This window comes from Pleurodeles waltl, chromosome 2_2, assembly GCF_031143425.1.
Source record: "Pleurodeles waltl isolate 20211129_DDA chromosome 2_2, aPleWal1.hap1.20221129, whole genome shotgun sequence".
Taxonomy (NCBI): Eukaryota; Metazoa; Chordata; class Amphibia; order Caudata; family Salamandridae; genus Pleurodeles; species Pleurodeles waltl.
In genome coordinates, this window is record NC_090439.1 from 1,043,376,898 (window position 1) to 1,043,395,872 (window position 18,975).

The following is an 18,975-nucleotide window of genomic DNA, read 5'->3' on the forward strand; positions in this document are numbered from 1 at the left end:
ATCAACTAATGTCACTACAGAGCATTTAAACGTGCACATTTACATGATTTGTACTGACCAACAGGGCCACCAGTCATAATCCCCAGGTGGTCCAGCGGATCTTGCTCCCAAGAGACAAGGTCAGCTCAGCGGTGCTTCAGTTGGTGGTCGTTTCTTGGAGTGTTGTATATCCTCTGCAGATGATGCAACACCTTTGCCCACCGGAGCCTCCCTGCCTCAGTGTGATACCCCTGGATCACACGCCCACCTGCCTCAATCATCAGGGGTAGGAAATGGCACACCAGCCAAATGAGCCCACCCAGCTCCTCCTCTCCCATCCTGCCAAGACGAGGCCTACCCAACATAATGGTACAAAAAATGGAAATAGGGGATAAAGGTGAACAAAGGAGAATAGAGGGAAAGTTGGACAGGAAAAATAAAAAAAAACTACTAACACAGCCCAACTATACCCAAACTAAAACTACCCACAACAGACTCCCAACAAAACAAAGACAATTGTTTACAACACAAGTGACCACAAAAACACTCAGACAGGATACCACAGACGGTTTTTAATCACAAAAAGACAAATAAAAGACCACACGGGAGACAAATTCACTAAATGCACAGAGACAAATCGAGACACAGCCACACAGTCAGGAAATATCACAGACTGCAAAGTGAAAGTGAAAGTACACCCACTGTACCTATTCTGTAAACAGGATATCCTATTACATCACTTCCTGCCTAAAATGCGGTGCGTTTTTATTGTCATGCGTCAAAATATTATGACGCATACAGTCTGCACGTCATTTTTTATTGACGCACAGGAGTAGATTTCACCCCGCATCCATATGGTTCAAAATTGTTTCTAACTTAACCAATTTTCGGAGGTACAGTGTGGAAGATACCGCTCAGGACCAATGGTTCTTTCAGGGCATTATGCGTCATTTTTCAGGCATAAGCGTCAATTTTAGACGCATGTGCGTCATTTTTTGACGCACATGCGGCAACATTTCAGGCATTAACTGGGTTTGGGTCATTTTACCATTTTAATGGTACATTACAGTTGTGACAATACTGAGATAGGCTGATTGCACCCACTTTGGGCATGACGGTGTATGGGCACATGTGACACATCATACTACTGTGGACCATGATCCACTACTTCATGTACCAGGTTTTCACTCTTGACTGACGCAATAGATGGCCAAACGTGTGGCCTACATATATGTATTACACAAATTGGGCATGTTTGGCGTCAGGAGAGGATAGCAAGGTGATGCACATAAGTACAATAACTCAATGCCTATGGGCCCTTAAAAGATGCAGGTGGTGGAAAAGGACAGAAACCCACGGAAGGACTGCCGTGCAGGAAAACTTTCAACACACCACCCGCTTTTCTTGACACTGTGCAACCGGATTTTGTTGCAACATCGCTGGGCGCGGAAAATCAAAGCAAAGCCTGCCCAGACCCGAGGTGCCTGGCCAGATCGAAGCATCGCTCTCTTGCATGAGGAAAAACGACACATGCTGACCCGACCGGAGGAGGAACGACGCACGATCTCACTTGTGAGTGAGAAATCAACGCATTGCTGGCCTTTTCCGACACACACTTGCCCGTGCAGTGTTATTTTGACGCAACCCAGGTACTTTTTTCACGCTAACAGTGTTCTCACTGTTTTCTAAAGGGTTTAAGACTCTTATACGTAACTTGACTTGTGTATGGTGGATTTTTGTTGTTTTGTTCTTGTTTTGTTTAGATAAATATTACCTATTTTTTAAAACTTGTGTTGTGTCAGTTTGTAGTGTTTTTCACTGAGTTACTGTGTGTGTTGGTACAAATACTTTACACATTGCTTCTGAAGTTAAGCCTGCCTGCTCGTGCCAAGCTACTAAGTGGGTGAGCGGGGATTAACTGAGGGTGATTCTCCTTACCCTGACTAGAGTGAGGGTCTTTGCTTGGACAGGGGGTAACCAAAGACCCCATTTCTAACATTGGTGATCAGCAGTTGGGATTGGACTTGTATTTGTACTTGACATACAGTGATTAAGTGTACACTACTGTTTTCAGCGCAGACCATTACGTGACCACATAATACCTGTCTTTATGATTTGTGCTTGTTTCTCATTTTTGGAATTTTGACAACAGTTGCCACTACCACTTCCGCTCTGTGTGCAGCTCAAGTAGCCAATGGCAGTAACCTCCCCATGGATCATACACACCTAAATTAGGGGGTTGAGGATGACAACTTCAACAATCCCCTGAAAAAAGACAAAGGCCCCAGTACTGTCAATTGTCAATGCCAATAATTGTTGCAAACATCAGCCAATTTCAACAACAATAGGAGCTACACAGCACTAAGGACATACCCATGCTGCATATGTCAGGGTCCATTCTGTGCCTGGGTCACAATGTAACATCCCACATGTCATACTGCTCAGACAACAGCATTGGGGGGGGGGCACATGTAACTGGTCACTGACATACACCTGCACAGTCAGAGGAGGAAATAGGACACTGCTACGACAATCAGGGCAATCCAATGTACCACACATTCCCCAACATCAGCAGTACACATTACCAATGCCAACATCCATATTGTGTCATAACATTGCTATGCATAGGATATGCCACATGTCAAATACATTTAAGTGGATGTGAAAGATCAGAGAATGGGGCAGGTCCAGATTGTTAAGTGTGCTGCCAGTGCCATCAGAACACCCACAGCCAGTGAAAGGTCTCACCATGAGAATGGATGTAGACGGAGGGTTGAGTAGGACAAGAAGGTGGCAATTCTCTTTTTGGCCAAAACCAACACTAAGAAGAGATGATGCCAGACAAGTCTAATAACTTAATAACATACATGTGACATGCAGGTGGGCCATAGGCCTGGGAGAATGCCCATCTGAAGGACTGGAGCAATGAACACGAAACAAGATCACAATGTGAATTCATCACAAGGCAGGCATGTCACATCACTCATGCCACAACACAGACACACTTATTGTACCCGGTTTCATTGCAGAGGAAGATGGATCTCCTGCGGATATGCCTGTCCCAGATTACCCTGATGACATGGGTGACGAGCTGATAAACATTCCCCAGGAGACTATCCAAAAGGTCCTTGAAACCCTCCAGACCCCACCTTCAGTCACAAGGAGGAGCACAGAACAAGCAGCCATCACAGAGGATCCTCCCACCACCCCAATTGTAAGACCTGCCAGCTCCAATACAGCTGAGGACTCAGACGACACAGGCACCAGCTTTGAGAGAACTGTAGTTGGGGTACAGCGGGAGCTGGCCAAGGAGGTGCGGGTGGGATGCAAACTATGGCAGCGAGCCTAGAGGGGGTGCGTTCGTGCATGATGTCATCTGCAGATCAGGCTGCAGCTATGCAAGCCCTAACATCTATCTTGCAGGAACAGCAAAAAACTTAGAAGGAAATCAGCACTGCTGTAATACAGTTGACCCAACACCTACAACAGCAATCCTGTCAACGCGTGCACGAATGCAACATTGAACCCCTCAGGGCCGACCTGGCTGCCTACCATCGTGATGTGGCTGCTATTCTCAAGAACCAGCAGATCCTCCTTGTTGCAGTACTGCCCTTAAGACCTTCACAGGGAGCAGCGACTGGGATGTCTGACTCAACGTCTTCTAACACTGAGGTGTGTGTTGCCCCGTCACAATCACCATTACCAAGAACAGAGGAGGCAACACACACATCAGAGAAGAAGACATGGAACAGATCACCTTCACAAGGAAAAGTACCCGGAAGCACTAGTCCCTGCCACATGGCCAACTATTACCAAGGTCCAGCTCTTTGTAACATGGCAGTCTTGCAACAACTCTACTTAATGACTGTACTGCTTACCACTGTAGATCTTGTCAGCCTGCCAAGTGATTGTCTCTCTCCTACTCATTGGCAAATCCTGTTCCTCTGCACTGTCTGAAACATCAACCCCAGCATGTCAAAAGCGTTTCCGTAACGCCTTGTGTAGGATCACAATGTAAGATGTCACTCTAATGGACTCACAATCATGGACAATGTACAGATAGCACTACAGCACTTTTCAATAAATAGCACTTACACAACAAATCTGTCGCTGGGTAATGTGACATATCAACTGTGCAGTAGATAACTGAAATGTGCCTACTGTCAAATTACGTAGCTTGTCAATACAACTGTCCTGATATTATGTAGTCAGAGAAATCTGCACAGTGCCCATGATTGCATCATACTCTGCCCATCCTGAGGGACATATCTGATGAAGTGAGAAACCATACACCATCATGCTGTGTTGGACAGAATAATGCTTCCTCAAGGGATATCTAAGTCATCAAATAGTGGCCGCAAAATGTTGTCACCATGCAATACTAACACATATAACAGTGCACACTAATCTAAGCAAACACTACAAAAACTGCATGAATGAAGGTGTCTGAGTTTACATACAAATAGGTAATCATGCTGAACTGTGTCACAAATGACGTATGTGAGTCATGAAGACAAGAATACTAGAGTGCCTACGAGAACTCATCTTATAAGGGTGTCCTTGATCATCACACTGCAGTCAGACCTAAAACTGTTCCCCCAATACCAAGTCTGGAAGCATTGTTTGTGACGTAGAAAACACACTTATCAACAGAAACACATTGTCATCCATATTAACTGTGATTGGTGGTTGCAACGAAGGGTGAAAACTTTGCAAGGTAGCTCTGGGGTAGCTGCCAATCTTACAGCTCAGTTGGGATTTGTTTGTAGCATAGGACACAAATGTAATAGTACAAAATTCATGTACACTGATTCCAAGCCCAGGATCAAGTACCATTTAAAACATACTGTTAAGGGTTAACCAAATATTTATTAAATGCTAATCACAGAAGAGGAAACTGAGGGAAAAATCTTACCTACCCTAATCTACCCTGACTACTCATTACCCGCAACTGTCCCTAACTAACCTAAGCTACACTTACTTATCACATGTAACGAAAACATTCTAAACTTCCACCCCCCACTCTCCTTATGAGACGGGACACATGGATGACAACACATACTAACCTAAACACATACTATACTATCCTAAACAAATATATATATTGTTTTATTTTTTTATAATTTTTTTTAATTTTTTTTATTAAACACACAAGAACCCCAACATAGCTGTCCACCCACCCACCCACACATGTAAAAAGAAAAAATAGAAACAATCAGGACCCCCCACCCCCACCCACTAACACTAACTAAACTAACAGCCTATACTAACCTAACACTAAGCCCCCTATGCCCACTAAGTATAAGAACAAGGAAAGAGGAGGGAGGGGAATGAATCATGTCCATATCAAAAACAGTCTAGAGGTTGGCCCTGCGGAGGGTCCTCTTGATCGACTTCACACGCCGGTTAATGTGGCGCACATCCCAGCTCAGGTGGCTTAACTTGCGCAGCACACGGTCCATCTTCTGTTCCATGTTGTGGAAGGCTGCAGGGTCAACAGATGGAGCTGGGGCAGTATGGGTACCGGTGGAGGAGGTCTGTGTGTGTGTGGAGCCAAGGCCAGTGGGCTGTCCTGCACCTGTAGCAATGCTGGGGCCTGGAAGTCCGGCAGATGTAGGGACAACAGTCCCAGCTGTGGGTGGGGCCACCTGGCTTGAAGCGGTGGTTGTGCTATTGGTGGCTGTGGTGGGCAAAGTAGGGCCACCCTGTGGGAAGGCCCTCCATGCCCCAGAGGCCCGTTCATGGCGATATCGACGGGCCATCTTCCTGAACCCCTACTCCACCAGCAGGATGTGCTGGTATCGCATGGCCCGCCGCTGGAATTCACGGACCTGGTCTGGAGTCATGTTTGCAGCTGTGAAGACAAATGCAAATATTCTACATTAGTAACTGCATTGTGTGAAATGGCACAAGAAGTTAATCAGACAATACATCTACTGTACTTGTAACAGCTCATATCACAATACAGATGATTGAATGTCCCTGAGGAAGTACTTGGCAGGCCAGCGTACAAAGGTCACATCACACATAGCACATCCATAACCTACAAGATGGGTAACAACTGGCTTTGACTTGCCATCTGAGTTCTGCCAGTTATCAGCTAACAATCATGCTGCATATCCTCCGCCAAGACCTGGGCTACAAATGTCAGTGTACGGAATGCAAAACTAAAGCCACATGGTCTGCAAGTTGTAACTGGACTTGCCTGTATAGTACCAAGTGCCAAACCTGAGTGTGTATACTAGGTTCCAACCAAACAGTCACTTATTCACATGTATGTGTAACATACTGGTAGCATCAGTACTAGGTACCCGAGTCACAAACCCATGCCTGTGTTTGAGGGTGGGGGGTGGATAAACAACTATCAATTTCCAAAAACATGTACACCGAGGAGTGTATAGAAAACTCCACACGTGTTTGGCTTTACACACACACCACAGGTAAGGCTATCAACAATTAGGAGTCAGCAAACCCTAGACCAATCATAGGGCCACACATGTCAGGAAAGCTTGGTACACAACATATACTTCCAGTAAGGCCTGACTTACATCAGACACAGAGTTGCAAGAACACCCATGATCATGAGTAGCATGTACACCTATGCCATTGCACTCAAGTTCCACATACTTGTAGCACTACATGTGAAAGTACATGCTGCTAGGAGGTTCTACCTACAGTTTAATAAGTACCTTGGTAAATAGTGAAGCAGAAGTCTATTGGAAAGCAATTTGCTGTACCAATTTTGGAGAATGTGGGTCTCACAGGCTGACTAAATCTGAGCTGACTTCCAGTGCGCCTCTTGTTGATACAAGTGTCATCCACATGACTCACCCCAGTACTCACTGTGGAGCCTACAGGAATGGCCTACAATCCCTAGATAATACCATAGGATACGCATTGGCCAACTCAAAACATTTGAGAAACTGAAATCCCACTCATGGAACAAGACAAATGATTGCCCAACGCATCACACCTTGCTATGCGTACAACACACAGGAGTCCATAACCAGCAAACACAACACATAACAGACATATAAACACTTACTGGAGTGGTCGGGGTCCTCAAATGTAGCCACCTCTCCCACAGTGTAGGGTGCCGGTCCACCTGTAAGGCATGGAAGGAAGAAATGTGCTCAAAATCTGTGCACAGACCAACAATTTCATAAACATTTACAATGTGTAGGCTGAATAAGGAAATGGCAGCCATTCAGACATGATGATACTGCATCTGATATATCACGGCCAACTTGTACATAGCATGGGTCTCCTGTGACAGTTACACACATATCTGCACACATGCATTGGCCCTAACTATCATGTGGTGGCAAACATGCCCCGTCATTGGTGACCAGAAACAAATATGGAGTGTAATCGTCTCATCATGTGCATCCAAGAGAGACATCCAAAGCCTGGTTACTTGAGGACTGCATTACCAGTCAAACATGCTATGTGGCCATGACACATTTATGACACATAGGTACAAGGTACAGAGGGACAGGGACTTTTGTAAGCCCTCATGTTGTTATAGTTTATTCATTTGATGTGGCCCAGCTATGGTGATTTGCACCAACCATGGAGATGTGAACCCATGTGCATACCTTTGGACTGCCATCCCTAATTGGAATGTGGCACAACTAACTCCAACAGACATTCTAAGATGTTAGCTGAGGGCACCTTACACCTTTTCACGATGTTTCCAAATCCAGATCTGACATGTATCCAAAAAGATAAAGGACCACAATAATCCCAAACATTCATAGTACTTCCGTGAACGCTTTCCTTCCACACTCACCAGACCCACATGAGACATATGTCTGAGCCAGTTTGCTATAATCATTTGACGTGAAGCCAGCACTCATTTTCTGCATCATGTAATTATTCTAAAGTCATTCTAGCTATTGCGTCAACAAAGTTAGCCAATATGTTGGTACATCTTTAATTCTCTGGCAAAAGTGTCCTATATAGACATGATTGGCTCCTATTTTGTTTTGTTGTCTGACACAAAGGCCGCACCAATTTACTTCACGGAAAAGTATCCTGTAAGTTTGCTGAGCATGTGCTACCTGACAGCTAGCAATTGTGATCCTTCCCATAGTGCATCAATTATCCCTGTATGTTTCCCCAGCATTACACACAGTCAGCAAGTTAGCTGGCAGACATAGTACAAATCATCTGATGTCACTACAGAGCTTTTAATTGTGCACATTTACATGATTAGTACTCACCAACAGGGCCACCAATCACGATTCCCAGGTGGTCCAAGAGATCCTTCTCCCTGGTGATGAGGTCAGCCCACCGGTGCTTCAGCTGGTGGTCACTCCTGTGGCTGGCATACACACGCTGCAGGTGATGCAGCACCTTTCCCCACCGGATTCTGCACGCCTCTGTGTGATACCCCTGTATCACCCTGCCCCCTTCCTCGATCATCAGTGGCAAGAAATGGCACACAAGCCATATGAAGCCCCCCAACTCCTCTTCACCCATCCTGCCAAGACGTGGCCTACCAGACATTGTAGAAATGTGAAAGGGAATAGGGGTTAAAGAAATAGAAAGGGGGAAAGGGGGAAAGTAGGGGTATAAATACAAAAGAAAAGTAAACTTAACCACTAAAAGAGCACAACTATCCCCAAACTACCACTACCCACAACAGACTCCAACAATCAACAAAAACACTAGATAAATGGACAAATGTATACAAAACACAGCAGGACAGTATACACCAGCAATATTTATTTCACAAATTGACAACAGAGACAGCACACAGGACAAAAAAGCACAAAATCTTAGGACACCACTCTCTACACAGCCACACAGTCTAGAAGAATCATAGACTGCAAAGTGAAAATGAAAGTACACCCACTGTACATGATCCGTAAACAGGATATCCTATTACGTCACTTCCTGTATAAAATGTCCACCCTTTTTCGCGTTATGCATCATTTTTTGTACACCAATACTGTATTTGTGTCATTTCTTTTGACGAACAGGAGTGAAAATTAGCCCGCATCCAAATATTAGTACAAGGCCTGTACAAATAGCTGGATGCGGCCTAATGTTCACTCCTGTGCATCAAAAAAAATGACGCAAATACAGTATTGGTGGACAAAAAATGACGCATAACGCTAGGAACATCAACATTTCAGTACATGAAGTTGTTTTGGCCATTTTTTCTGTTTTTATGTTAAGTTACATTTGGGACACATCAGAGATAGGCTGATGGCACCCACTATGGTGTTGATGGTGTATGTTCACATGTGTGACATCATACTGCTGACGCACTAGATGGCCATATGTGTGGCCCACATATATGTGTTGCACAAATTGGGCATGTTTGGCATAAGGAGAGGATAGCAATGTGGCGCACATATGTACAATACCTAAATGCCTTTGACTCAATGTGTGTGCTTTGGCAACTAAAGTATTTGTTGACCTAGTGTGTGTGTATCACATGAAGCATTATTGCACATATGCTTGTATGAATGTGACGTCCATGTGTCCAATCCTTAGATGCAAGTCATTGTGGAAATGAGAGAGGACATGTGTTAGTCATACATGTAGCAACATCCGTAATTGGGACTTCCAAGATTTAGGTTAACGTAGACACCACATGTGACAAAGCATGCACCAGATAGATGGCAGACGCTTGTTCATGTCAATGGTCCACATTTTTAACATCCTATGTCCTAGAGTTTTGGTAACAGCTTCCTAGGCACTAGTTGGTGATTCCCACAGTGAGTCATACACATGCATTGAGGAAGTGGGTACCATGTTGTTTGCCCAGACAGACAAAGGTGAATCACAAATGTATGATGACACCGCAGTTGAGGTCATAAAAGTGAAGCACAACTCTCAAGTTGCTGTGGGGGACCAACAGACGAGGCAGCACGTGTCCACATATTTCCAGTGATCAATTGCACATAGGTGTCTTGTTCATATGTGTGGTCCAATGATGATCCTGTATATTTTTTGGGGTGTAATTTGTCACAGTTCAGTCCAGGACTCATCATGAGTCAGTGGCAGCTATTCCTGTATCTACTGAGTATCCTTTGTTGATCAATGTGAGTAAAGTGGATGTGGACATGAGAACCTACATGAGGATGGTCCCACCCGGTCACTAAAGACGTGTAATGAGACAGTCAACAGGGCAACCTTGGTGTGCTGAGTGAGATAATGTCTCAGGTGTCATGTTCCGGCAGGTGTCATTACAACATTTGTACACAGGTTAGCCTCTGCAATTCCCAAATGCATCTGGGAACATCATAGCCTCTGTATTGATTATTCTCGCAGCTATTGACCACACACGGCCCATCAATATGGTGTGAGCACTGTGATTCTGTGTGTGAACTGTCAGGGTCCTGACATGTGTGGATTTTTCATGGACATTATCAGAGGTTGCTGGTTCTGCTGAAGGCCCCGTACCCAATCCCTGCATACAGCCCTGGGACACTGTCACACTTTGTCATTCATGCATATATGAGACCCAGACAAGGGATGGGCCATGAATTTTGCTTTTCACAGAGGATTTAACTCAAATAGTACAGTTAAAAGGCAGATGATGCTATACAATGTATTTGGGTATGCATTGAAGAAGCCCATGCCCAAGTACCCCCTGATGAATGAGAGGTATGCTAACGCAAGTGTGGTACATATGTAGACACAGGGATACTTTAGTGTGACGCACAGACAGATGCCAGTCAGGCTGACAGAATGCAGGGTGAATCAGGATCCAGCAATTTGACAAGTTACATAATCAGTGGTCTGACTAAGACTGTTTGGAGGACGAACTAGAGAGTTGACATGTCAAACTGTGTATGTCCTGTGTTTTTGAAGGTGACATATGAACCCAAGGGCTGTGTTACACGGCTTAATTAGTATCAATGCTTAACGGTGTATTTGACAACATGGCAACTCCTATGCTGTTCCAGGCATCAGCAGGGGCAGTGCTTTTTGAAATGGGTGGTGTGCATGGAGGTGATCACAGGTGTGGGCTGCATCTGTTTCTCACAAGTCCTGTAGGTGAGATTTGCATTCTAATGGCCAACAGACTTTTTCACACGGGAAGCAATCTACAGGTGCTAACAGGGCTTAGAAACTAGAAGCCAGTGATGAAATGTACATGATATATGTCATTTACAGTGTGTGTGTATGTGACCATTATATATTACGCATCACAGTAGCTCTGGGATTTTCAGTGCCCTAATCAGTATATCAGCAATGCTCCATGAGGCAACACTATTATTCTGATAGTTAGAGATGAAGGTGTGCAAAAATGATTAGCCAGACCATGATATGGTGATTATTATAGGTGTTTATTTAAATTAGTTCATTAAAGTGGTGATGTTGATTATATTTAAAAGAAATTGGTCACGATATGTTGCCGCCTGCGTATAGCAGCAGCCGTGTTTTGTAGTTCCCCCTCATGTTGCAGGCCAGCATTCTCCTCTTCCTCCTCTTCAGGCATGTGTGGCTCTGGTTCCAGGAGGGGAATGTTCCTTTTGATGCAAATGTTGTGCAATATTGCACATGTTAGGAGGATCTTACAGACCATCTCCAGGGAATATAGGAGGCTACCACCAGTGATGTCGAGGCACCGGAACCTCGACTTGAGGATGCCGAAGGTCCTCTCCACTATGGTGCGTGTCCTCCTATGTGCGTCATTGTAGGCATGCTCTGCTGCAGTACTCAGGTTGCCAATAGGTGTCATTATCCATGGCTGGATGCCATACCCCTGATCAGCTGAAAGAGAAAATGAATGGGATCATGTTGATGTAGCTAGCCTCATTGATCAGCTTGCATGGCAGTAGTTGTCTTGTGTTGTCTGTGACTCTTTTGTGTTATTGTGTTCCTTCCTAGGCTTGTAGGATGTACCATCTGCATCGTGTTGTTTCCTTGGCCGAACGAGTGTTTGGCTGCTGACCGTTTGTCAGCAGTCTGTTTTGGGATTTGCAGTACAGTGTGCCCTCCCTAGCATTGTGACTTGTAATACAGGTGTCTGTGTGTCTTCACTGGGGGTGAGATGATAGTTCCATACACAGATTCATTTTGACAGTGTTGTTAACACGTTCATATCAATGTACCCTGGACATCCCATACCTTTAGACTTATGCAATGGATTAATGTAAACGTCTTTGGGACACTTACAATTTGCAAGGTGACATTTAGGCAACACACTCCACACGTTGTGATCATTGACGTCTTAAAATTAGGCTGTATAGTAATTTCAGATGTGTGACAGGTTCAATGGTGACCTAAGAAACATGGCTAGTGGTGTGACAACCTCAGTGTGTTCCTGTCGACATGTTGCTGTTGTGGTGTATGTGTTGTGTGTCCTAGAGGGTTGCTGTGCAGTGTGTATATAAGTAGGTTTTTGTACTTACCAACAAGTAGTCCATTGCCATACCGTCCATCCTGGAAGTTTGGTTGATGGTGCTGTGACGGAAGATGAATGAGTCATGGACACTCCCAGGATATTTAGCCACGATGTTGGTGATCAATCCTTGGTGATCGACAATGGCCTGCACATTGATGGAATGTGTGTGCTTCCTGTTGCTGTAGAGGTGTTCAGTTGCAGCAGGTGGCACAAGGCGTACATGTGTGCAGTCGATTGCACCAAGGACGTGTGGGAAGCCACTAATGAGGTAGAAACCCTGTTTTGTTTCCTGCTGCTTCTGCAGTGTGTTAGGGAAGCAGATGTGGTGGGGTGTAAGTCCAATGATGGCATCCAGTACTTTGGGCAAAAAGGCAGAGAATGACGGCTGTGATATTCCGGCAACCAGGGCACCAGTTGTTTGAAAATAGCCACTTGCCAGCATGTGAAGTACGGCAATCAGCTTGGTTTCTGTTGGGATGGTGCGGGGTGTCAGCAAAGAGGGTGCCAACTGCGGTTCAATGTTTCGCAGCAGCTGCTGAATGGCCTGCCAGTTCAACCTGTACCTCTGGATGATGTCGTGTTCCCTGAGGCCATGAAGGGTTGTTCTGGGGCGGAATATCCTCTCCTGCCTTCTGCGCTGCCTTTGGGGTCCCTGCTGGTGTTGTTGTAGCTGCTGTTGTAGCTGCTGGGCTCTGCGCCTGCGTGCACGCTGGATAAGAATCACCTCATGTCTCCCTTTTGCTGCTCTGCTGTTTCTTCTGTGTGTTCTGAGTAAATACAGGTGTGTTTGCCCCATTTTAACGCCTGCCTGACCCAGGCGTTAATTTTTGATGCAAATCGGGCTGTGCGTCATTTTCTGGCTCCGCCCCTGGCTGTGCGTAATTTTTGCCCGAAAGCATAAATACGATGCACGGCCGTTTAAGTCATTTTTTGGACGGGAACGCCTACCTTGCAGATCATTAACGCAAGGCGGGTTGCCGCATCCAAAAAATGACGCACACGACGGAATTTTGTCATCCGCGGGCTCGGGCGTCAAAGTTTAAATACGGGGCAACGTTTGCGCTGAATGTGCGTCAAAAATTTTTGACGCACATTCGGCGCAGACGGAGTATAAATATGCCCCCAAATATGTATTGTTCATATAAATGCAAATATTTGACTGGACATTGATTTATTGTTTGTACTGTGTGCACTGTGATTTATGAGTCGTGCTCACCTAACTGCATCTACACTTCTACCCAGAGGAAGGATTTGACTGCTCGTACACAACTACCACTGAGTCAAGTGCAGAAGGGGTGCTTGGTCCAGTTGCTCAGGCTCCATAGTAGGTCAAGTCCCGGGACATCAGGAGTAAAAGTCTGCAACCATCATGATTGGGCTCAAGCATTTGGGCAACATCTTTATAGTGTCTGTGTTTCCCTTTGGCAATTTCTAAAACACTAATGGGCATATTTACATGTTCTGTGTGCTGACAGTGCATCACTGTTTGTGATGCACTGATGGCACATAGTACAGACCCATAACTACAAGGCCACACAAAACCACATTGGATGGCTTTTCATGGCCTTGTAGAAATGGTGTAAGGCTACACAGCGCAAGTCACTGCATTGCTTTACACTGCAACCCTATTGGAAATTGCAAACAGTGTTAAACACACTGTTGTACATAGCAGTTTGTAATTTCCTAATAGCGAATCACAAAATGTCACTATTTGGTAATCGCAAACCTTAAGTTACATACATCTGGCTCTATGTACTAAAAAATTTCAAATGGTGAGCACTCACAAAGATAGCAAACCGCAGATGGAAATTACCTTCCAGTTGATGGAGCTGGTATCAATGTGCGAAATATAAAAACTCAAGCAGAACGAAATGAAAACTTTCACAATGGCAGAATGCTATAACAGTGGGAAGATTGTGTCTCCTAGGAGTAACAAAGGAGGAGTACAGAAGAAAGAACCTTCACAAAGAGAGTGGCCCTGTTTGAGTGAACAGTGGAGGAGGTTTATGCAAGATATAGGTTCATTAAACAGTTGACCTAAACCTAATTGATGAGCTTTATTTAGCCTGTTCTATTCAGACATGTAAGTGTGGGAAGGCAATCCCCACAAACAAACAAGTTTCTGCAGCTTACACCTCCTAGCTTCTGGAACCAACCATCGTATTGTAGCAGTTTTAGAGAGCCTTTTACAGAGTGGCCCATTGTGCTCGTGGACTTGATGGCAGAGTGGGGTCAGTTCATTCACATGTCACCTTCCCAAGCCCCCTTCTGAATACTAGGCTACAAAGGTTAAATTCTATGTTATTTTATAATTCACACAAATGCGTGGATGTGTAGATGGAATCAATGTATTCCTAGCTGTGTCAGTCAGGGAGTGTGTCAAAAGAGCCAGTACTCATTGAATATACTGGTGGTGTGCAATACAACATTACTTATGTAGTTGCATCTGACTCCCGCATGTTTCATCACTGAGCACTCTACGGCCAGTTAGCAACAGGAGAGATGCAGGAGCGGCCACCCTATGGCTTGGAGGGGGTGGGGGTAAATAAAAATAAAAATAAACTTACCTGTCCCAGTGCTGCCAGCAGCCTCAGGCTCCTTTTCTGATTGTGTCCCAGCAGTCGCTGGGACACCAGCACAGGATCCCCAGGCAATCCTGGTGCTGCTCTCATACTATATCTAGGATGAGAGAGTCAGGATTGGTGTGAGCAGCTTGGTCTGCCACTTAGACATTGCGTTGGAGTCTGTGCAGTTTCTCCAAACCAGCTGTGTAACACAGCCAGGTTGGAGAATCCTGAGGGGCATATCTATACTTGTTTTGTGCCGAATTTGCATCATTTTTATACACAAATTCGGTGCAAAACGAACTCCATATTTATACTTTGGCGCTAGACCCGTCTAGCACCAAATTTATGGAGTTAAAGTCATTTTTTGGATGCAGAAACCTACTTTGCGTCAATAAGGAGCAAAGTAGGCGTTCCTATGCAAAAAATGACTCTATGGCCTTAGCGCCATATTTATCCCCCCATGCTAAAATCCCGCACAGGAGGGAGGAGGGGTTAAAAAATGGTGCAAAGCTTGCCTGGGACAGGGCAGGCATTAGGGGACCTGTGGGCCTATTTCCATGGTTGAACACCATGGAATAAGCCCACAGGTGCCCTCCCCAGAGGGACAGCAGAGGATGGGGAACCCCATCCCAGGTAAGTAGAGGTAAGTATTTTTTTAAAGTGCCATTGGGGGCCTGAAATGACCCCACCTACTTGGCACTGGGTGCAATGGTGAGGTACTGGGTTTTTCAGAACCGGTACTGATCCGGTAACCCAGCGGTGCCAGGGTACACCCAAAGACCTCGGGTACTTTCCTGATTCAGACTACAGAAACTCAGAGTCTTCTAGGTGAAGTCAAAGATCGAATTTATTGGCTGCAACCAATTGACAAGTGTCCTAGAAGTACAACAGCACGATTTGTATGTTCTCAGGAGACTGTGTTTCAATGCAAAGTCAGGTTTCCTTAAATACAGTTTTTTAAGCTTCAGGCAAACATTCTTGACATTTTGGTTGGTCATTCACATGTTTTTCACTACAAAGGAACAAACAGTGTCATGATGAAACCTCATATTTCATGTCATCCAACCCATAATAAATTACCCGGCAAGGCCTAGTATTTTACATCAGATAAGTGTGGACCCCTAATAAAAACGGGCACCTCCCCCTCGTAAAGTAAGAAGAAGAAAAGAGCAGGTGCAGGTGTGAGCAAGTTAGGCAGGGTGTGTGAGCGATAATAAGGGTTTTATGGCCTGGTGTGCCTTGATGCTATCTGATTCGGCCACTGGGAGAGGGACTGACCAAACAGGTTTGGCCTGAGGCAATGGTTCCAGCTTGCCCAGGTCAGAGAAAAGTCAATCAAGGTGTACGTGTCCTTGGAATCAAATCTGACTGTATTATAAGCCTATGTGAGGGCAACTTTTAAAATGGCTGCCGTGTATAAAATGGGAGCCACGAGTGCAGGACGAAAATGGCGATTTCGAGGTGAAAACGCTGCTGGAATTGAGCGAAAATGCTCCTGCTTAGTGTACTAGTCATTATCGGTCTTTTGAAACTAAAATCGTACTGCTGTGGCAAAGTAAATTACATGGGTCCAGAATTTTTAGAACCACAAACCCTCCTTTTGCCCTTACATAGGCAATAAACCTATTCTCATGCTAATCTGAGTCCAGGTCTATGTTTATAAGGCCATGGAGATGTTGCTGGAGCAAAATTCTAGTACTTGGTAACTCTCTCTGGACAGGTCTCCTCGAACATGAAGTAGCACAAAAGGCCACATATGGCAGGACAAAATAAGGAATACCTCTATCTGCAGTAGGTGGCATAAGATCACACACCCAACAATTAGTGATGTTCACTACTAACTAGTGTTGCTGTACAAAAGAATTGCTTACAAATTCTGATCTTCTAACCTGCTCATGTTCAGGAAAAGGGTGAAAAGAGTGCAAAGAAACAATAGTAGGAAAAGACATAGGTTGGGAAGTGGGTGCAGAAGTCAATTGAGTAGAGAAAAACAATCCCACCCATAAATGACAACGTCATGTTTAAAAGACACTAGAAAACACGTTATTAAGAACATATAGACAACGGGAGAAAGTAGTGACCACTATTTACAAATGAAATAATAATTTTTCACAACCCTAACCAAAAAGCAAATCCTAAAATTATCTAGTAACATTTTTAGGGCTCCTCTGCATTTCAGTAATTTTTGTATGTTCAGGTGGAACAGTGGTGACTCTCATCAATGCTCTAAGGTGAAAAGGGGGTACTCTTTCCACAGAAAATGGACTTTATTCTGCTTTTACTAAACAGAATAGTACTTTAAAACAATGCCAGCAAAACAATCAGTCTCCTAACACCTAGTCTATACAATCACACGGAAACCTCTTGTGAAACCAACTATGCCCAGAGTCCGTTCAAAAAGCCTCTCTGGCAGGCTTCTATTGTCCATCAAATTCTCTTTTGTTGTTTTCTTTCGCATGGGCCTCTCAATTCAGGCCCCTTCGTGAGAAAAGTACTGCTTAGTTGGAGTGCCCTCCTGGCAAACACCCACAGCTCACTCGAAAGTCTCAATGTCTTAAAGCAATGCACCAGTGTCTCTCCTCTGTGGCAGATACTACAAACAATGTGCTCTTCATTGATCAAGGGCACAAATCATCTTGTGCAGACCCAAGCACCATTAATTGGGAAATAGCTCAAGCTCAGCAGCACTTTCAGACTCCAACACTCATTATTTAGTGTCAGAGGACGCTCAAGCTGCTCTTTCATGGGCACCAAAATATAGTGCCTTTTTCCAAACTTGAAATCTCCGGTGCACTGCCCTTCTTCCGTTGGAGCAAAGAAAAGGGGGTGTGTGGCCAAAACTCAGGCCAAGGGGCTCAAGGGATTGCACACTGTCAGAGGTTACCAGCACATGACAGGTAGAGAAATGAAACCTCAAAACAGCTCTGCCATCAACAACAGGAATCCTTCTCTTTAGCTCTTTTACACTGAAACTTTGGTTTTGTGATGTCCAACGCCGTCTGATGGAGCAAGTACGATACCATGCGCTGGATCGCTGTCCAGCTTTGCTACTTCCTGGGTGCTGAGACTGTAGGGCCAAGACGTCCGTCTTTCATCTGTAGCTGTCACTGATGGGAATTAGGCTTAAATCAATGTCCTGCAGGTTATTATGACTTGATACCTGCAGAATCTAGTGACGTAGGAAGTGTGCCACAGCTGTCAGTTTCCTTCAATTTAGTACAAAAACAGTTCATGGTTTTTAACAAGGGGACTGCAAGCAGGTGGTCTGCAATCTTCAAAGGAGTAGCCATACACCATGGGCATAAAATACAAAGACAAAGGCAGAAGGGCAAAACAGGGTCTGTAGCATCTTTAATTCAGTTCTCTCCATTATTCTCTGCCATCTATAGCTACATGAGAATTCTATCTGAATGGATTTCCTCACACAGTGGCATTGTCTACTGGGGTAAACACATATTTGCCTCAATGATTAAGTCTAGGTGTTCCTCCTTACCTTAGAACATCTCAATAGAGAAATCACATGATACCGATTATCAGGGACATGTAGAAACCTTCCTTTAAAACTTTGCATCAGGTGCACTATGCAATACACAGGCTAATAGTCAAATGTGCAAACAAAAAGACAAGAATTAGAGGGTCCTGATATTTGCATGATTAGGACACATCTGATCCCACAAAAAATTAAAGTAGCAGGAACAGAAGGGAACCGAAAACCAAATTAAAATAGACATTGAAAATTCGTCATGTTCAAAAAGGTAAACATAAGATATCTCCTATTGAGATGGAAAACTTGTCTTACTATAATATTGAGTCAGTTAACCAGTCTATCGCTACCCTGACAGTCAGGCTGGAAAACATTGAAGCAGGCCTAAGGCAAATTCTTGAAAACCAGTCTGGTCATACCAAAGGGAATTATACATAACATGGGGGTCCCTGGTATATCACTGCAGTCTGGAAATGTGAACCTGAACAATACATCAATAATAATAAAAAGGGCTGACTGGTGAAAGGAATTCGAAAAAGAGAAATGGGACTAGGACATAGCTAAAATCTCAATAA